The 18,633-nt window shown below is 45.2% G+C and overlaps 1 protein-coding gene across 1 annotated transcript in view; it reads left to right on the top strand.

Annotated features, from left to right (window-relative positions):
• The first annotated feature begins 14,257 nt into the window (after positions 1-14,257).
• The window catches only part of CDH17 (cadherin 17), a 112,026-nt gene continuing 107,650 nt past the window's right edge, over positions 14,258-18,633 (top strand). The window contains exon 1 of the mRNA XM_054498673.2: positions 14,258-14,501. The gene's annotated coding sequence lies outside the window, so the exon portion shown is untranslated. The remainder of the gene's footprint in view (positions 14,502-18,633) is intronic.

Here is an 18,633-nt window from a genome sequence, read left to right as displayed (position 1 = left end):
ATTTTTATACAGCCTTTAGAGCAAGCACATTCCAAAGAGACATATGCCTATTGTTTTCTTTCTTTTTCTCACTAGCAATAGCCCAGTCATTATCCGTTTTAAAGGGTATCCCTGACATCTCTGCTTTGAAATCACGATTCATGGTAATGCAAAGTTATTTTTGGCTGATACCGTTGGGAAGTATTTGGGGTCATCTCAATGCTGTTATAGGAAAAGCCAGATTGACCTTTTACTTTGGTCTGGCAAATGCCTGACTGAACAGATGGGCTTCACTTTGCTCCCTGGAGGCTCATGGTCTTAAGCTTGACTAAGGCATTAGAGGAAGTTATAAAGGATTAGGGGGAAATAAAATAAAGGAAACTAGTGATTTCCAGCCTGAGATCTAGCCAGGCAAAGCTTTCACCAAATTCTCTTCTCTGACACTAATATGGCTTGACATTAATCACTTGGCATCTATCCAGTGGCCTTATGCAGCCCTTTTGCTGGAATGGAACTTCCTGGTGTTCTCCCTTCACATCTTCTCTGGCCCTATATGCACCCTATTTCACTCTCTTCTCCCTAGCTTTTTGAGTTTGTAGTGAGACACACACTGATGGTGAGAATCATGGGACTTCAGACATTCCCTAAAGCTACACAATTGTTGTTTTCTTGAGACGGAGTCACTCTGTCACCCAGGCTGGAGTGCAGTGACGTGATCTCGGCTCACTGCAACCTCCGCCTTCTGGGTTCAAGCGATTCTTCTGCCACAGCCTCCCAGGTAGCTGGGACTACGGCGTGCACCACCACATCAGGCTAATTTTTGTATTTTTAGTAGAGACAGGGTTTTACCATATTGACCGGACTGGTCTCGAACTCTTGACCTCAGGTGATCCGCCTGCCTCGGCCTCCCAAAGTGCTGGGATTACAGCCACAAGCCTTAAAGCCACGCAGTTTTAAAGGGTGTCTGCTCTGTTTTCATTGCCCTTTCTCCTCCTTTTTCCAAGTTGAGCACAAAGGTTCCCATCTCTATGCACTTTGCATCTTAGAATTGCTCAAGGCAATAGCATGGGGAGATGACACAAGTAAAGATTCAGGTTCCATAGATCTGGGGTGAATTTTGGCTGTGGAATTTAGCAACATGGCTTTGGAGTAAAGGTTAAAGGTTTCCAGCTATCAGTTTTCTCATCTGCAAAATGGGATTGCTAATAATACCCACTTTGTAAGATTAACATCTTTGTGAGATTAACATCTTTTAACCTGCCATACAGTAAAGAGCTCAAGAGATGTTCCTTTTCATGGTTGCACATTTTCCATTCTGTATCATTTAGAGTTAGTTTTACATGTCTGCTTCCCCTAATTTGAATGGAAACTCCTTTGAATCAGGGACCACCACTGTGTTCCTCCTTACCCTTCTACTCATCAGTGCAGCACACTGCATATACTGGGATTTTACGAACTTTCTTCTTAAGCTTCATAGATCTTCCCAACACTTTTGTGAGGTCAATAGGCCATCTCACAGCAAACCAGTTCAGGTGGATAAATGACTTGTCCAAGTTTGTTCAGATGCTAAGTGTCTGAGCTAGGACTGAGGTCCACCTGTGACTCCTGGTCATTTGTATATTCTTATCTCCAAAACTTTCCTATAAACACAGCCTGTTTCATCCCCATGTATCATCCTATACACAGAATACACACACAGATACACACACACACACAAAATGCATATATATTCTTTACACTACTTTTCTCTTCTCACAATCTCAAGCTTCCTCATCACTTCTTTTAGACCTTCCCAACCAAATGGCCAACAGATCCCAAGGCTCCCAAGTTTAAGGGTGTGTTCAAGGTTGTCATGATCACATTCCCTTGGCTTGAAGCAGGGCAGGATAATACCGGCTGCAATCCAATCCAAGAGGATTTTTGGTTAAGAGCTTTAGCTCCAGGGTTAGACAAACCTGGGTTTCAATCTGGTTTCATCACTTACTGGATGTGTGGCCAAGAGTCAAGTTCTTTACTATCTCATAGCCTCAGTTTTCCCACCTGTAACATGGGAAGAATGCCCACCTCATAGGGTTGTGGTAAGGATTATGTGAGACCTGCAAAAGTTAAGTCATCATCTCAGGGACAGCACTGACTCTGCCTGCTCTAGTGCAGCATCCACACCTTCACACACTCATGCATTCTTCAAATATTACTGGACACCCAGGTGCTAACAGCTGCTGGGAATATAACGATGGCTAAGATATTATCCTCATCCTCAGAGATCTCAAGAGTAATAAATTTGTCCTGAAAAGTCAAAGGAGGTAGCACTGGCGATAGGAAGAAAATAAAGAAATTGTGAGAGGATTATACCAGGAAGGGACTCAATTTTTATCCATTAGATAAAATTCAAATGATGAAAACATTTGTTAAGATGATTGAGTTAGATGTGGAAAAGAAAATTGGGCCATTTTAAAAATTCCAGTTGGGAAAGTGGGAGCATTGGGAAAAGGTGAGTTTTAAAGCATTCTACACTTTTGCTTACAAGTACATGAACTATTCAATGCAGAGAAAGATGCAGATGATTCTAAATTCACTTGGGCAAATTTGTGGAGCTCCGGCTTATGAAAAGTACCGTGGAGAACACATGGTGGGAGGAAGCAGTTTTGCCTTTAAGGTGCTTGTAATATAGTTAACAGTGGCAGGAAGCAGATGTAGTAGGGAATGGAGACAACTGCACAGAAACCTAGAACATGAGGTTGAAGATAATATGGGCCATCGGAGACATGTGCAGTAAGGTAGTTTAACTTGGGTGGAAGAAAAATCCTTTGCTTGGCTGTTGCAGTAATGAATGTCTTCTTTTTTCTTTTTCTTTTTTTTTTTTTTTTTGAGACAGAATCGTGCTCTGTTGCTCAGGCTGGAGTGCAGTGGCACCATCTCAGCTCACTGCAACCTCCACCTCCTGGGTTCAAGCAATTCTCCTGCCTCAGCCTCCGAGTGGTTGGGATTACAGGTGGGTGCCACCACGCCCAGCTAATTTTTGTATTTTTTGGTAGAGACGGGGTTTCACTGTGTTGGCCAGGCTGGTCTCGAACTCCTGGCCTCAAGTGATCTGCCTGCCTTGGCCTCCCAAAGTGCAGGAATTACAGGCGTGAGCCACTGCACTGGCCTATGGATGTCTTCTTAGAGGAAGTGACGTTGAGCTTCATCTTGAAGACTACACAAGATTTCCACAGGTAGGATTGGTTGAAAGGAAGAAAAAGGGAAAAATTGGCCTAGTAAAGAAAATAGCATGAGCAATGACAGAGAGGCAGGAAAGGGAAAAATCTATATAGAAAAATGAGAGAAGTCCAATTTGGCCGGGAGCTTTCTGGGAGGTGTTAAGTGAAGGTCTTAATGTATGACGCTTTTTTTTTTTTTTTTTTTTTTTGAGACAGAGTCTCGCTGTCGCCCAGGCTGGAGTGCAGTGGCGCGATCTCGGCTCACTGCAGGCTCCGCCCCACGGGGTTCACGCCATTCTCCTGCCTCAGCCTCTCGAGTAGCTGGGACTACAGGCGCCCGCCACCACGCCCAGCTAGTTTTTGTATTTTTAGTAGAGACGGGGTTTCACCGTGTTAGCCAGGATGGTTTCAATCTCCTGACCTCGTGATCCGCCCACCTCGGCCTCCCAAAGTGCTGGGATTACAGGCGTGAGCCACCGCGCCCGGCCTAATGTATGACGCTTGATAGATAGCCTGAGAGATTTAGTTTCAAATTCTTACTTGTTGGGTGTAGTGGGTTAAACAGTCTTCCCCCAAAATTTGTGTCCACTTGAACCTCAGAATGTGACTTTATTGGGAAATAGGGTCTGTGAAGATGTACTAGTTAAGGATCTCAGAACGAAATCATCCTGGATTAAGGGTGAACCTTAATTCCAATATGTGGTGCCTTTATAAGAGAAAGAAGGGAGATTTTGACACAGAGGGGACACAGAGGGAAGAAGGCCGTGCAGAGATTGGGGTTGCAATGCCAAGCAATGTTTACAAGCACCAGAGCTGAAGAGACAAGGAAGGGTCTTCCTCTAACTCCTTCAGAGGATGCATGGCCCTGCCAGCATCAAGATTTTTGGATTTCTATACTCCAGAACTGGAAGAGGATATATTTCTGTCATTTTAAGTCATCGAGTTTATGGTAATATCAGCAGCCCCAAGAAACTAAATACAAGAAACTAAATAATTACTTAGGGCAAGTTAATCTTAATATGCCTCAATTTCTTCATCTGAAAAACAAGGATAATAACACACATCTTATAGGAATATCATTAGGATGAAATGTAAAGCACTTAACTTATCAATTTATTGTTTGCCCAAGAGGTGGAGAGCGTGTGAACTGGAAGGGTAAGTTGGGAAGCAATTGTAGAATACATTGAGCTCCAAACTGAGAAATTTGGACTTGGCTTGGAAGGTAATGCAGCTGCTTGAATATTTCTAAACAGGGGTGTGACAGATTAGAGTGGTGCTGCTTCAGGACATTGCCCAGAAGGGCTGAGCCTGGCAGGAACTGAGTCATGAGACTCACCCAGGGAGACCAATGAGGAAGCCACCGCAACGCTGGGACTCTCGTCCCAGGCAGGAGAATTGCTTGAACCCAGGAGGTGGAGGTTGCAGTGAGCTGAGATCGTGCCACTACACTCCAGCCTGGGCAACAGAGAGCACGATTCTGTCTCAAAAAAAAAAAAAAAAAAGAAAAGAAAAAGAAAAAGAAAAAAGAAGACATTCATTACTGCAATAGCCAAGCAAAGGAGTAGTAAGGCATTTCAGGCAGAAGGAAGGAAGTCCTTCGTCAGGCGCAGCCTCAGCCCAGCATGTGCATTTGCTATGCTTATTGGACTTAGACAGCACACGTGTCCAGCAGCATTCAAGGTTTTCTGTGAGAAGTACACATAAAGTGGTGAAGCCTGATGCTCACAATAGCCAGAGAGCAACACAAAATGACAGCAGGAGAGAAAGGGAGCCGTTCTGGCCAGACACAAGCCCTGGCCAAGGCCCTGGTGACAAGATTGCGCTGGAGTAAGATATGGAGTCCAGTCGTGTGACTGGATAGGAGACAGCCACAAAACGACAAGAGACTCTACCTAAACCATCAGTAATTCATCCAGTCCAACCCTGGGGAAATGAGGAAGTAAATATTATCCACCTGTTTTTCTTGTCATGCCGCTAGGGAAAAAATAATATATGCAAACCAAGGACATGAGGTTTTTAGCAAAGGAACATACAGGTGATCCTGTGTATGCATGCACGTATGCGTGTGTGTGTGTGTATGTGTGTACATGCATGTGCGTGTGTTGGGGAATAGGGTAGAGGTGGGAGAGGGGACTCACAGCTAAAGGAAAAGTAGAGTACTACATTTAGTAAAACAAATATCGACAAGACTCTTGTCTTGCTCCACTTTTCAATACATATTTCCAAAAATGGGGATGCTGTCAGTCTTACTTATTTATTCCAGCATCTACCAAGGAAGGTGAGTATCCTAGAGCATGCCCTTTCTGGAACTCAGGACAAGTAATTGTTATTTCAGTTTTGCTGGGATCATACTCAAATAAAACAAAAATGTTCTTGTATCTTCTGTTGTATTAATGTTTTAAACCACTTCATTGGAAGTAGAGAAGCTACCCCCTTACTGTCAGGCTTCTGGAAAAGTCAAAATGCAGGAGGACTGAGAAGTACTCTTGCTAGTATCACTCAGAGGCCCCAAGGCAGTTGCTTGACTTGGAGAAATTACCTCGTGGATAATTTGAGATAGCTTTGGAGAATACTTTCTTGAAAGGTATTTGCAATTTTATTTGCATATACATACATACCTATTATGCATATACGTGTGTGTATGCGCTCAGATATATACACACACATTACATACACAATTTTTTTTTTGAGACAGAGTCTCTCTCTGTCACCCAGGCTGGAGTGCAGTGGCGCAATCTTGACTCACTGCAAGCTGCTCCTCCTGGTTCATGCCATTCTCCTGCCTCAGCCTCCCGAGTAGCTGGGACTACAGGCGCCTGCCACCACGCCCCGCTAATTTTTTTTTTTTTTTTGTATTTTTAGTAGAGATGGGGTTTCACTGTGTTAGCCAGGATGGTCCTGATGTCCTGACCTTGTGATCTGCCTGCCTCGGCCTCCCAAAGTGCTGGGATTACAGGCGTGAGCCACTGTACCCAGCCAACATACATATTTAAACCAGTCTTGATTAAAGGTAGGGAATAATTGCAGTGCAGACGGCAGCTATTTTATTGATTGATTAATTTTTATTTGTATAAGTTTATGAAGTACAAGTGTAATTTTGTGACATGAATATATTGCAGGGTGCTATGAAGTCAGGGTTTTTAGGATATCCCTCACCCAAATAAAGTACATTGTATCCACTAAGTAATTTCTCATCCCTCACCCCCCTCCCACTTCCCCATCCTTCCAGGTCTCCATGGTCTATAATTCCACTCTCTACGTCCATGTGTACATATTATTTAGCTCCCATTTATAAGTGAGACCGTGCAATATTTGTCTCTCTGTTTCTGAGTTATTTCACTTCAAACAATGGCTACTAGTTCTACCCATCTTGCTTCTAAATACATGATTTTGTTCTTTTTCATGGCTGAATAGTATTCCATTGTGCAATATGCCACATTTTCTTCATCCCATCCAGATGGCAGACATTCTAAAATAAGTATCTAATGGCGGAACTCGTACTTCTCAGGCATACCCACAGACACAGAGGAAGGGCAAATGCGTGACATCAGGAAATGGGCAAGGAACAGTGTTGGAGGTGTGCAGCTCAAGCAGTTAGGATTTATTTGACTAAAAAGCACATATATTTGAAAGTAGCGACCTCTCTCTTTGTAAACATCAGGCCAGACAAGACAATGAGGTAGAAGTGGAAATCTTACTTAAAAATCCAAAGGAAATGGCTCTGTGACTCATCTATTTGCTAATAAAATGGAACTGGTGGCCTGCAATAATGTGTTTCAAAACTTGGAAACAGCAGTGTGAGGAGCTTGGACTATTTGAGGAGTGACTGGGCAAAAGTACCTCTGAGCTGGGTAGGAGAAAAATAGGTAGAGCCAGGCCCTCCAGATGTCTTTTCGACTTAGACTGCCATGCCATAAATCTGCAACCCAGGGAGGCAGGCAGCCTCGACTGTGACCTCCCCACCCACGCTCAGCTTCATGCAGCACAGTGCAAAGGACACAGTTTACTCATCATGTGTGGATGATCTGAGTCACAGCCAAGATGATGATGTTGATGAGGCTGGAAGGAGCTGACGTTTATTTAGCTCTCATTGTCACATGGAAGCACATGCAGACCTACTGACCCGCAAAGATGACTCAAGCTTATTAGAGCCTGAGAGGACCTTAGATGTCAGATCCCCTAAATCCTTTCCACACAGAGAGAAAATGATGCCCTGACAAGTGTGATGTGCTCTAGGCGACTCAGTAGCCCGGCTGGCCTGAAACCTGGGGCTCCAGATTCCAGCTCAAGGTCTTTCCCACAAGCGTGTAGGGCGGTCTCTTGGCTCCACATGAGGATCAGGCAGCTGCCCCCTTCCCAGCTCTGCAGAGACAGGCTCTTTGGTCCTCTTGCTTGGCCCTTCCTTCTTGTCCTTATGCCACACTCCAGATGTGGCTCTTCTTAGGACACCAACCAAAATTTACTTGTCCCAGCTTCAGACTTCTGCCAGGTGAAAGAATTGTGTAAGAGATGTCAATGAGTGCTAAATTGTACATTCAGAGAACACTGAGCTTGGGTGAAAGCCTTAGATGCTAGTCTTGTCTTTGCTAACTATGAGTGAGGTTTAACATCCTCCTATATAAAGTAAGAATAATGATACCTGCCTTGGAGGGTTTTTAAGACTGAGATAAGTAAAAATGATTCGTAATCTCTAAAGGGCATTCGAATCTCTGCAGGGTTATTAAAGTGCTATGCACATATGAGGTGGCATAAGGATTTGTTTGCACTTCAATTCATTTACCAGTGTTTGAGGGAGAATGACAGGCATGTATTTGGCTGGCACAGGAAAGAGATCTTCGGGAGCAGTGGGTCTCTCTGTACCCACCCCCATGTTAGGCCCTGTTTCCAGCATGCAGGTAGACACTCACCTAGTTTGCCGACCTATTGGACTGGGCTTGATTGTTGTCCCTGGGAACATATAAAGCCAGTTTAGAAACATTAGCAGTTGGGAAAATGCTAACTGTATCTCTTCTGGCAGCAAGAGAAGGAAACTATTTGATTTCCTTTACTATGTCTTTGAGACTCTCTGCAGACTGGGCAATAAGAAATGTTATTTTACACGCTGAAGAGGAAGATGTTTGACTCATAAAAAACTCTGGTCGAAGGTGACACGGTCCATTCCCCGGCTTAAAAGGAGAACATCGCCAACAGATAAATGGGCCTCTAGGGTTTCACAGGTGCTCCAAGTGAAAATTCTGAGTATAGGAAAAAAGACAGAAGTGGACAGGAAGACTCCACCTGCTTTGCTACTAAGAAGGAAGAAGCAGACTGTAGTGGTGTGTGGGAGGGTGGCTGAAAAGATGGGATAAAGTGGCAATGAACAGGGTGGGTTCTGGAATCCAGTTGCCAGGATTTGAATCCTAGCTCCACTGGCTCCCATCTGGGTAACTTGGGCAAGTAACTTTATCTTTCTAAAGCTCAGCTTTTTCATCTGAATGGAGAATTTGAATGAATGAATTAAAAAGTAATCCACTTCTTAGGTTTTTTTCAGGGGAATAAATGGAAAATGCGTACTAAGTGCTTGGTGCTTTCCCCGGCACATAATGAAAACTCAAAAACTTTTAGCTATATTTTATTATTTTCTTTATTCAGATGAAAACCAAGAGCCTTCAGAGATTTGTCCTGGGAGGAATTCTGGAAGTAGGGACCAGCTATCTAACCAGAGACTCTCCTACTCTATTATCCTAAATTTTCGTCCTCCCATTGGGCAGTCTTAGTAATGTTCTCATGGGTAATTCAGCCATAATGACCTGGCCAAAGGATGAACCAAACTCCCTGGCCAAAGGAGTTCCCCTTAGCAGCTGAGAACAGGCTAAAATTTTCAAAAAGGGCCTTTATTCAGTTCTGAGGTTGCTAAGCAACCTGTATTCGGCATGTAAACAATACAGTCTACAGTATCAGAGGTACTTAGCCCCCTACCTCTTGGGGCATATGTTGAGAGGCATGTTATCTCAGGCCTCCTGCCTGGATTTGTTTGCAAGCTTCCAATTCTGCCTCCAATAGGGGATTCCCCTTAAGAACTCCCACTCAGAAGCTACCTCATAGATATCATAATGTCAAAACGTAGAGAAGAAGATGTCTTCCCTGCCCTCTGCAATTCTAGGCTCTCCCCCTGAATGCTAATTTACTGAGTGAGACACAGCTATCTTCTTTCCCTAATGACCGGTCTAATGTGTTTCTCCTCCATCTGCAGTGAGTGCCTCACTCTGTGCCACCATGAGGTTTCTATCCTCGAAGGTCCCATCACAATGCCACAGGCCAGCCTTTCCCAAGTGTGTTCTCTGGGACCCTTGCTCACTGTTGTATTATATTAATGTGCATTCTGGTGAAAAGAGGGATTTCCGTGGTCAAATAATTCAGGGAAAGTTAGGTTAAAGAAAGCAAAATGGTTTTCTTATTTTCATTGTGGTAAAATACACGACATAAAATTTACCATTGTAATCATTTAAAAATTTTTTTTGAGAGACAGGTTTTCACTCTGTCACCCAGGCTGGATTGCAGTGGCACAATCATAGCTCACTGCAGCTTTGAACTCGTGGGGTCCCACCTTAGCCTCCTCTGCAGCTGGGACTTCAGGTACACACTGCCATGCCTGGCTAATTTTAAAATTTTTTTGTAGAGACGGGGTCTCACTCTGTTGCACAGGCTGGTCTCCAACTCCTGACCTTAAATGATCCTCTGCCTTGGCCTCCCAAAGCATGGGGATTACCAGCATGAGCCACTGTGCCCAGCCCATCTTAACAATTTTTAAGTGTACAGTTTTGTGCGTTATATTCACATTGTTGTGTAATCATCACCACCTTCCATACGCAGAAATTTTTTATCTCAAACTGAAACTCTATACCCATTATAAAATAACACCCAATTTTGCCCTCTCCCCAGCCCCTGGCAACCATCATTCTGCTTTCTGTTTGTATGAATCTGACTACTCCACGTACCTATACAATATTTGTCTTTTTGTGACCGGCTTCTTTCACTTAGCATAATGTATCCAACACAAGTTGGAGCATGTGTCAGAATGTCCCTTATTTTAAAAGCTAAATATTATTCCAGCTGGGAGCAGTGGCACAAGCCTGCAGTTTCAGCTACTGGGGAGGCTGAGGTGGGAGGATTTCTTGAGCTCTGGAGTTAGAGACCAGCCTGGATAACATAGTGAGACTCCTTCTCAATCTTAAAAAAAACTTATTCCATTGTATATGCCACATTTTGCTTATCCCATTGGTGACAGATAATTGGATTGCTTCCGTCTTTTGGCTACTGTGAGTAATGCTGCTATGAACATTGTACAAATATCTGTTTGAGTTCCTGCTTTCAATTCTTTTGGACCCAGAAGTGGAATTACTGGATTCTATGGTAATTCCATTTTTATTTTTATTTTTAGGAACTGTCATACTGTTTTCTGCAGAGGCTGCAGCATTTTCTGTTCCTACCAGCAATGGACGCACATTCCAATTCCTACACATCGTTACCAACACTTTCTATTTTCTGTGTTTTTGTTTAAAAATACATAATAATCACTCTCATTGGATGTGAAGTTGTATCTCATTGTAGTTTTGATTTGTATTTCCCTAATGATTAGCGATGTTGAACACCTCTTCATGTGCACACTGGCCATTTGCATCTCTCCTTTGGAGAAATGTCTATTCAAATCGTTCGCCTGTTTTTAAACTGGGTCATTTGTTTTTTGTTGCTATTGTTGAGTTGTAGGAGTTCATTATATGTTCTGAATATTAATTATTTGTTAGACATGATTTGCAAATATTTTCCCCCATTCAGTGGATTTCCTTTTCAATTTGTTGATAGTGTCCTTTGAGCCACAAAAGTTTAATTTCAATGAAGTCCAACTGATCTATTTTTTCTTTTGTTGCTTGTGACTTTGGTGTCATATTCAAGAAACCACTGCCAAAGACTTTCTCTGTGTTTTCTTTTAAGATTTTATGGTTTTAGCTCTTATGTTTAGGTCTTTGATCCATTTTGAGTTAATTCTTGCATATAGAATAAGAAAGGGTCCAATTTCATTATCTTTTGCTTGTGAAAAATTGGTTTCTTTCATCAACTAGAGTTCATTGTTGCAAGCAACAGCAACTGAGAGAGACAAACTTAAGGAAAAAAAGAAAATGATTGGAATAATTTTAGATAGTTCATAGGAATTAAAGGAAAAGGTGAACGATCGAATCACTTGATGTACAGGATCTGGGAAAGATTTAGGAGTCTTAGTAACAGGAACTTATGGACAGCTTCTAAGAGTGCTATGATCTGAGAGATTCAGTTCCAGTAATCTTTTTGAGCATGTAATTCTGCACTGGTTACCACATTTGCCTAGGGGCCTGCAGGTGGGAGTGTGTGTGTGTGTGTGCGTGTGTGTGTGTGTGTATGTGTATGTGTTGAGGATGAGGCAGCATTGTCGCTGAATGGTCTCAACAAATCGGACCACATGAAATGCAGGGTCATAGTGGGTGGGAGGGAGGGAGTTGTTCCCTAAAGGAAAACCTGAATGCTGTTACCAAAGGAGGGAGAAAGGAGTGCTGGGCAGGCCAAGCAATAGACACCCACTACTTTTCTTCACTGAAAACGTTCTTAGAGCTATTGATATTGCTTTGTGAATTTCAGGCCGGGAGGAATAGTGTGCAGCATTTCTCATACCTATTTGTCCATAAAGCCCTCAGCTGCATCTCACAGGATTCATGTTCCACAGAACATGTTTTGGGAAATCCTCCTCTATGCTAATAAAAAGAACAATGTTCTAGTACAGACTTCATGGGAGATTTTGACAGAGCAGGTCTTTAATGAGCACTGTCCTAAACCTTGGGACAAAGGCTGATAAGGCTCCTGGAGGTGGAAAGAACTCTGTTTTTCAAAATGCAAGCCACATACCGTGGCTCACGCCTATAATCCCAACATCTGGGGAGGCTGATGCAGGAGGATCGCTTGAGCCCAGGAGTTCAAGACCAGTCTGGGCAACATAGTGAGACCTATCTCTACTAAAAATAAAAAGAATTAAACAAACAAACAAACAAAAGAAAACAAAATGCAATAGCTGGTCTTCCAAAAATGAATAATGAACTTCTTCTGAAGGAGCATATATACAACCAACACGGTTCAGTTTCCTCATCCTGATACACTAAATTCGCCATGACTACCCCCTTAGAGCTGTGCTTTGGAAGTCCCTGTAGACACCCAGGAGAGGCTCTGGCTATGTGGCCAGGCAGGTATTGGCATGACTTTGGCCAGGTGCCTGCTTTGCTAACTCTTGAGTATCTGACAGCTACTGGCTTGGAGTGACTGGGGATGGAAAGATATGAGGGCTGGGCCTTTCAAGGTTTGAAGGCGGCTTCCTAATCCTCTGATCTCAAAGCCTAACTTTGCTTCGCACAAGGCCAGGTTCGGGGATTAATAATCTGAAAACTCAATGCAAAAAAAAGCTGGGACTGATGAGATGGGAAGTGGGAGGACTCCTGGTACCGAGGGAAGTATTTTCTAGAATGTGAACCAGGAAGCCGGAAACTGGGATCTGGGGTGCAGCCTCAGCTCTTCCATAAATATTTTGGTCTCCTCTATCCTTCAGAATTTATTTTTCCTCTATAAAGTGAAAAGAGTTGGGCTAAATCAACTAATTCAAAAACGAACATTTGCCAAGATTTGATTACGCACGGGGCTGTGTGCTAGAGGGACGTGACATTATTATTATTATCATTATTATTATTTTTTGAGACAGGGTCTTGCTCTGTTGGCCCAGGCTGGAGTGCAGTGACATGATCTCGGCTTACGACAACCTCTGCCTCCGGGGTTCAAGGGATTCAGGAACGTGACATTAAATCAGGCATGCTACATGCTCTTGTGAAGATGTGTGCAAGGCCTCCTGCCACTCTCACATTCTGAGTCTGTGAAACAATGCCTGACTATGGCAGCCCTCGGACTCTGTGTGCTTTCACAGGCTGTGTCACAACTGTGCTGAGAGAAGCGTTGTTCTTCCCATTGGTTGGGGGTCAAGGGACTTGTCTAATGACACACGGCTATTAAGTAGCAGAACTGGGCTTGAATTCAGATCTGCTTCTCAGTCCAGTGTTCTCTGCTCTGTAGCTGGCTGTAACTCTTCTTGCTCCTTCCAGATGTCCCCACGCAATGAAATAACAGCTATCATTTGCCAATCACTTACTTTGGGTCCTGACACAGGTATCATCTCATGGAAATCTCACGGCGCCTATGATTGTCATTTTATAGCAGAGGAAACAGGCTCAGAGAGGTTGAGTACTTTGCCCAGAATCCCACAGCTTGTCAGCAGCCTTTGATCCTGGGTCTGCCTGCCTCTGGAATCACCAGAGGGGATGGGGAGGACAATGGGTTCTGTTCCTGCCCAGAGAGCAGGAGCCTGTCCCTTTGGCAGATTCCCTCCTGGAGGAAGTGGGCAACCCAGAGGAGCCAGGGAGCTGCTGTGAAGAGACCTTGGTGGATTCCCGCTTGAAGGCCCCAGCCTGGGGCCTTGATGGGGAAACATCACAGACATTCAAGGCCCCAAAGCCATCCCAGGTCTCGCAGACTCAGAAGCCCCTAATAAGAGCCAGCGGAGAGGCGGGAGCACCTGATCACTTTCCAAAAGGGATTTGGAAACTGGTGGGAAAGGGACTGCTAAGGGTTGAGGCCTTCCCCTACCCCAGTGCCTGCCATCTGGGCTCCTGCTACCCTCAGGCCCAAAAGGCCTTTCTTCTTCCTGAAGCCTGCTTTGATCCCCTCTATCTAGCGCTTGGAGGGGTACAGCGAGTACCATATTCACCTGGGCCACGCAGTGTCCTCACCTCAGGGCTGCCGCGTGACCTCCTGCCATTGTGGGAAGGCTGAAAAATCACGGGGTGCACCCCCAACCCACAGATGGGGAGTGGAGGCTTAAAGGGAATAGAAATAGCTCACCTCACTCTCCACCAACAGAAAGGGTTGGGCTGAAGCCCTGACCTCAGTTTCTAGAGACATGGGTGGAGTTGACCTGCCAAATGGGTGGATGGAGCTCACACCTACTCTCTGTGGCCCCTTTATCTCATCACAACCCCGTGAGGCAAGCAGTAGAGTCTCCCTTCTACCAAGAGGCTGGGAGAGGTTCAATAACTTAGCCCAGGACACTCAGTGAAAGGACAGGATTCTAACTCCAGCCCTTCTGGATTCCAACCCAGGGATTCCCAACTACACCCCCTGGACCCCTCTCCCTCCCCTCCTGTGATTTTCCAGACTTGGAGGGCTGGAAGTAGGGCTGGCAGTTCACTGGATATGAGGGAACCCAGGCGGTCCCTTAAGGTAGGTGGGTGGCTGTAAGTGGGGTCCTCATTGTCTGCTGAAAGCTGGCCCCACAGGCCCTGGTCTTTATCCTGCAAGCAGCGGTGCTAAGCTCAGCCTCAGCTGTTAGCAACAGGAAGTGTGTGGGAAGCGCAGAAGCTCCGAGGGGACCTTTTAAGGTAGCCGGCAGCTCAGGCACAGGCCTGGGAGGAGTAAACAGAGCGCCCCGAGATGAAGCTGGAAGCGCCGGGTTGCGGGGGTGACCCCAGTCCTAAGCCCCAGGAGAGGTGGCTCTGACAACTGCGAGGTCACCCCCCAGTGACAGACAGCAGTGAATGAAGGTCACGGCCTCCACAGAGATGGTGCGAGATGGTGTGAGGCAGCATCTCTGAGTCACCGCGGGAGACGCCCACAGTCATGCCCCGGAACCCAGGGACTCGGCCCTCGCTGTCTCCACACCGCCCTCCCATAAAACACAGGATTCATTGTCATAAAAGCTCCTCACCCACGGGAGGCTGCACACTGGCTTTGCCCTCAGCGCGAGGAAAAGGCGCTTCACTTTCCACTAAGTCTCATCTGACCTGCCCGAGTCCTCAGGGATGGGCTCCCCCGTGCTGGGAGGGGAAATTCTCTGCCAGGGATGCAGGGAGAGGGAGGGGCAGCTCGGGATTCCTCCAGACTGTGAAGCGCCAGAGGGCGGATGGGGGAGCTGTGCGAAATACTCAAGACAAAACCCGAGCAGATGGGGAAGAAATGGGCTTAACTGTCCGCTTTCCCACCTGCCGGCGACCTGGGGAGGTATAATGAAGCCTATTATCTTGGAATTTGAAAGAGAAATCAAGCGGCAGTTGTTTTTGTTTTTGTCTTTTCTCCTCAAGGAATACAATTTTTTTTTGACACAGAGTCTTGCTCTGTCGCCCAGGCTGGAGCGCAATGGCGCGATCTCGGCTCACTATACGCTTCGCCTCCCGGGTTCAAGCAATTCTCCTGCCTCAGCCTCCCATATAGCTGGGATGACAGACATGTGCCATCACGCCTGGCCAATTTTTTTTAATTTTTAATTTTTATTTATTTATTCATTTATTTTAGTAGAGATAGGGTTTTACCATGTTGGTCAGGCTGGTCTTGAACTCTTGACCTCAGGTGATCCACCCGCCTCAGCCTCCCAAAGTGTTGGGATTACAGGTGTGAGCCACCTCGCCCGGTCACAGTTTTTTTAGGGGGGAAATTCCCAGGGTACACAAATGACTTTGACTCTGTGTCCGCAGAGAGAGACAGGGGTGGAAACAGGAGCTGTGGGGTGGGCTCTTCTGGTTCAGATGCTCCCTGTGACCCCGAGCGTGTCTTGGTTTTCCCTACTGTACCACGTGAGGGGCAGCAAACACTTGTGTGTGTGTGTGTGTGTATGACTGTGTGTGTGTGTATGTTTGTATGCATGTGTGTGTGCGAGTGTGTGGTGTGTGTGTATGAGTGTGTGGTATGTATGTGAGTGTGTGGTGTGTGTGGAAGTGTGTGGTGAGTGTATGTATGTGGTGTGTGTATGTTAGTGTGTGTGTACGTGTGTGTGAGTGTGTGTGGGGGGGGCTTGCTCTGCGCTTTGGAGCAGAGCACAAACTCTGGGGAGGAGGAATTGGGTGACTGCAGTAAGTCATGTGGCCCCAGGCTGCTTCTCAGCTCCTGACGGAGGACCAGTCCTGCCAGGTGGGGGAAGGACGTTGTGAGCACAGGAGCGGACACACTGGCTTCTGTTGAAAACAGTGGAGGGGAAATTAAGGAAGCCAATAGGAGTGCTCATTGGAGTGAAAAGTCTCAGGCAGCTGATTGGGATGGGAGAATCTGGATCTGAGGATTTGGGATCACTTTATTCACACCTCACATAAGAATTTGGAAGGCTCCACATTCATGTACAACATTTATTTTTCTTTGTTGACAATTTCTCCCTTTATTTTTCCTATTATTCCCTCCCCCGCCCCTCCGTGCTATTCACTAGTGCAGTGAGGGCCTGGGAGTTCGGAGTTTCGGGAAAAAACGTTCAGAACTCTGACCAGCTCATTAGATCTACTCAGAGAGCTTCAGTCAGGCACACCTGGTTCCACCACTTCCCGGGTGAGTCATCCTGGGGAGGTTACTTAACCTCGCCAATCCTTGGATTTCTTACTTATAAAATGAGGGTGATAAATCTCTCCCTGTCAGGGTGGGCATGAGGATTGGATGCAAGGGTCTGCTGCAGGTGTGTTTCTAGCCCTCCAGCCTGACAGTGTCACCCTTTTCTTTAATATCCCAACAGACTCACCCAAGGCCCATTCCACATGCTCTGGCTTGTCCAATCTCCCCTCCCTCACTGCTCTGGGAATTCTGTGGGGGATTTGCTTTCCTTCCTGATGACCTCCCACCCTGGTTTCCTGCCTCTGTGGAGCTGTGAAGCCACCTCTGCATCTTTCCTGCCACGACTTCCCTCCTATATTCCCTCCTCCTCCCCTCCCACTATGCACTAGGAAAGGCATCATTCACCAGGGTTGTGTGTTTATGGAAGATTTGGGCCTATTTGGGGTGGTTTAAGGGGATTTACAGCCCAGATCAGATAACAACTTAAAACTGAGTGCTAGACATTACCCTCTCATGTCTCTCCACCTTCTCACTGGCCATTTAGCTAATTTGACATAACCGTCCTCAAATCATCCCCAAACTCAGTGATCACAATCTTGTGTATTAGCAATTTAGGATCAGCTGGGCGGCTCTTCCAGCTTCTGCTGGATTTTCATATGGGTCTTCGATGAACTGTGGGTCCATATGCTAATCTTGCTGGGACCCTCTCACATGTCTGGAGGCTTGGCTGGGACACTTGGGCTGTGGTTCATGTGGTCTGTCAACTTGAAGCAGGTGAGCCTTAGGCTTGTTTGTGGACATGGTGAGTGAGTGTGATGCAAGGTTTCCGAGACCTGGGCTTGAACTGAGACTCCACTGCATTCTGCTGGTCAAAGCAAGTCACAGGGTCAGCCCATATTCAAGGGGAGGGGAAATACACATGACGTTTTAATGGGAGAAGCTCCAAAGCCGTATTGCAAAGAGCACAGACACAGAAGGAGTGAAGTATTATATCTACTTTTTACAACCTTCCATGCCGTCTTCCCCCTCAGGGTCTCACCTATTGGACTGTTGTTGGATCTTCAGTGTCTCCACCTGGACTAGAGCTCTTTCCCAATATTATCTTCTCCCTATTCTAGGAACTCTGACTCTTCTTTCTTTTTGAAGAAGTCTCCAAATTATTGTATAATATTTATTTTTCTTTGTTGACAATTTTTTTTCTTTCCAATCATGTTCACAACTGAAAAATATCCTAAGTGTGTTTGAATGAAGTAAACCAGTGGTTCTCAACATGCTGGGCACAAGAGTGATCTGCAATGTTTAAAAAATTTACTGATATCTGGGTTCCACATCCAGGTCTGGGGTAGGTTTTAGATATTGCTATTGCTTAGAAGGTCCCCTGGTTGTTCTAAAGTGTAGCTAGTGTTGAAAACTACTGGAATACATTAAAACACCGTGTACCTCTGAGATGAATTTTTCACCTAAAATATGGACATCTACTCGCTGTTTTTATTTTTTGTTTTTCTTTACATGAACAGTTTCCTTTTTCCTATTCCATTGATAAAGCATCCAGTGCATTGCAGGTGCTCACTACATATAAGCTATCAACATTGTTACTCTTGCTATCATAGGCAGTATAATGTGGTGGTGAAGAAGGATTCTGAAGATGGGTCACCTCACCTCTCTCTGCCTCAGTTCCCTCATCTGAAAATGAGGATAATTAAAATTCCTACTTCATAAATAGCTACCTACATCATAGGATTGTTGTGAGGATTAAATGTCTACATGGTTATACTTAGATGCACAGTAAGTGTTCGGTAAGCAGTGGCTAGTGTGTAATTACTGTTTTATTCATTCAGCATCCCATGGTTTACTAAGCTTATCCTCAGTTTGCTTTACTCTTTGGTCCAGTTTCCAAGCAAATGTGATGACAATGGGTAGAGAGGTGGTGCTGCCATTATTCTGGGCTGGGGCATGCTAGTGTTGGAAGAATGCAAAAGAGACACTTCCACTGCTTGGGGGAACACTTAGCTCTGCCAACTGTAGATTATTAAGAACATTAAGAAAA

The sequence above is a fragment of the Pongo pygmaeus genome, chromosome 7 (assembly GCF_028885625.2).
Source record: "Pongo pygmaeus isolate AG05252 chromosome 7, NHGRI_mPonPyg2-v2.0_pri, whole genome shotgun sequence".
NCBI classification, from domain to species: domain Eukaryota; kingdom Metazoa; phylum Chordata; class Mammalia; order Primates; family Hominidae; genus Pongo; species Pongo pygmaeus.
This window is presented reverse-complemented; position numbering and strand designations above follow the sequence as displayed.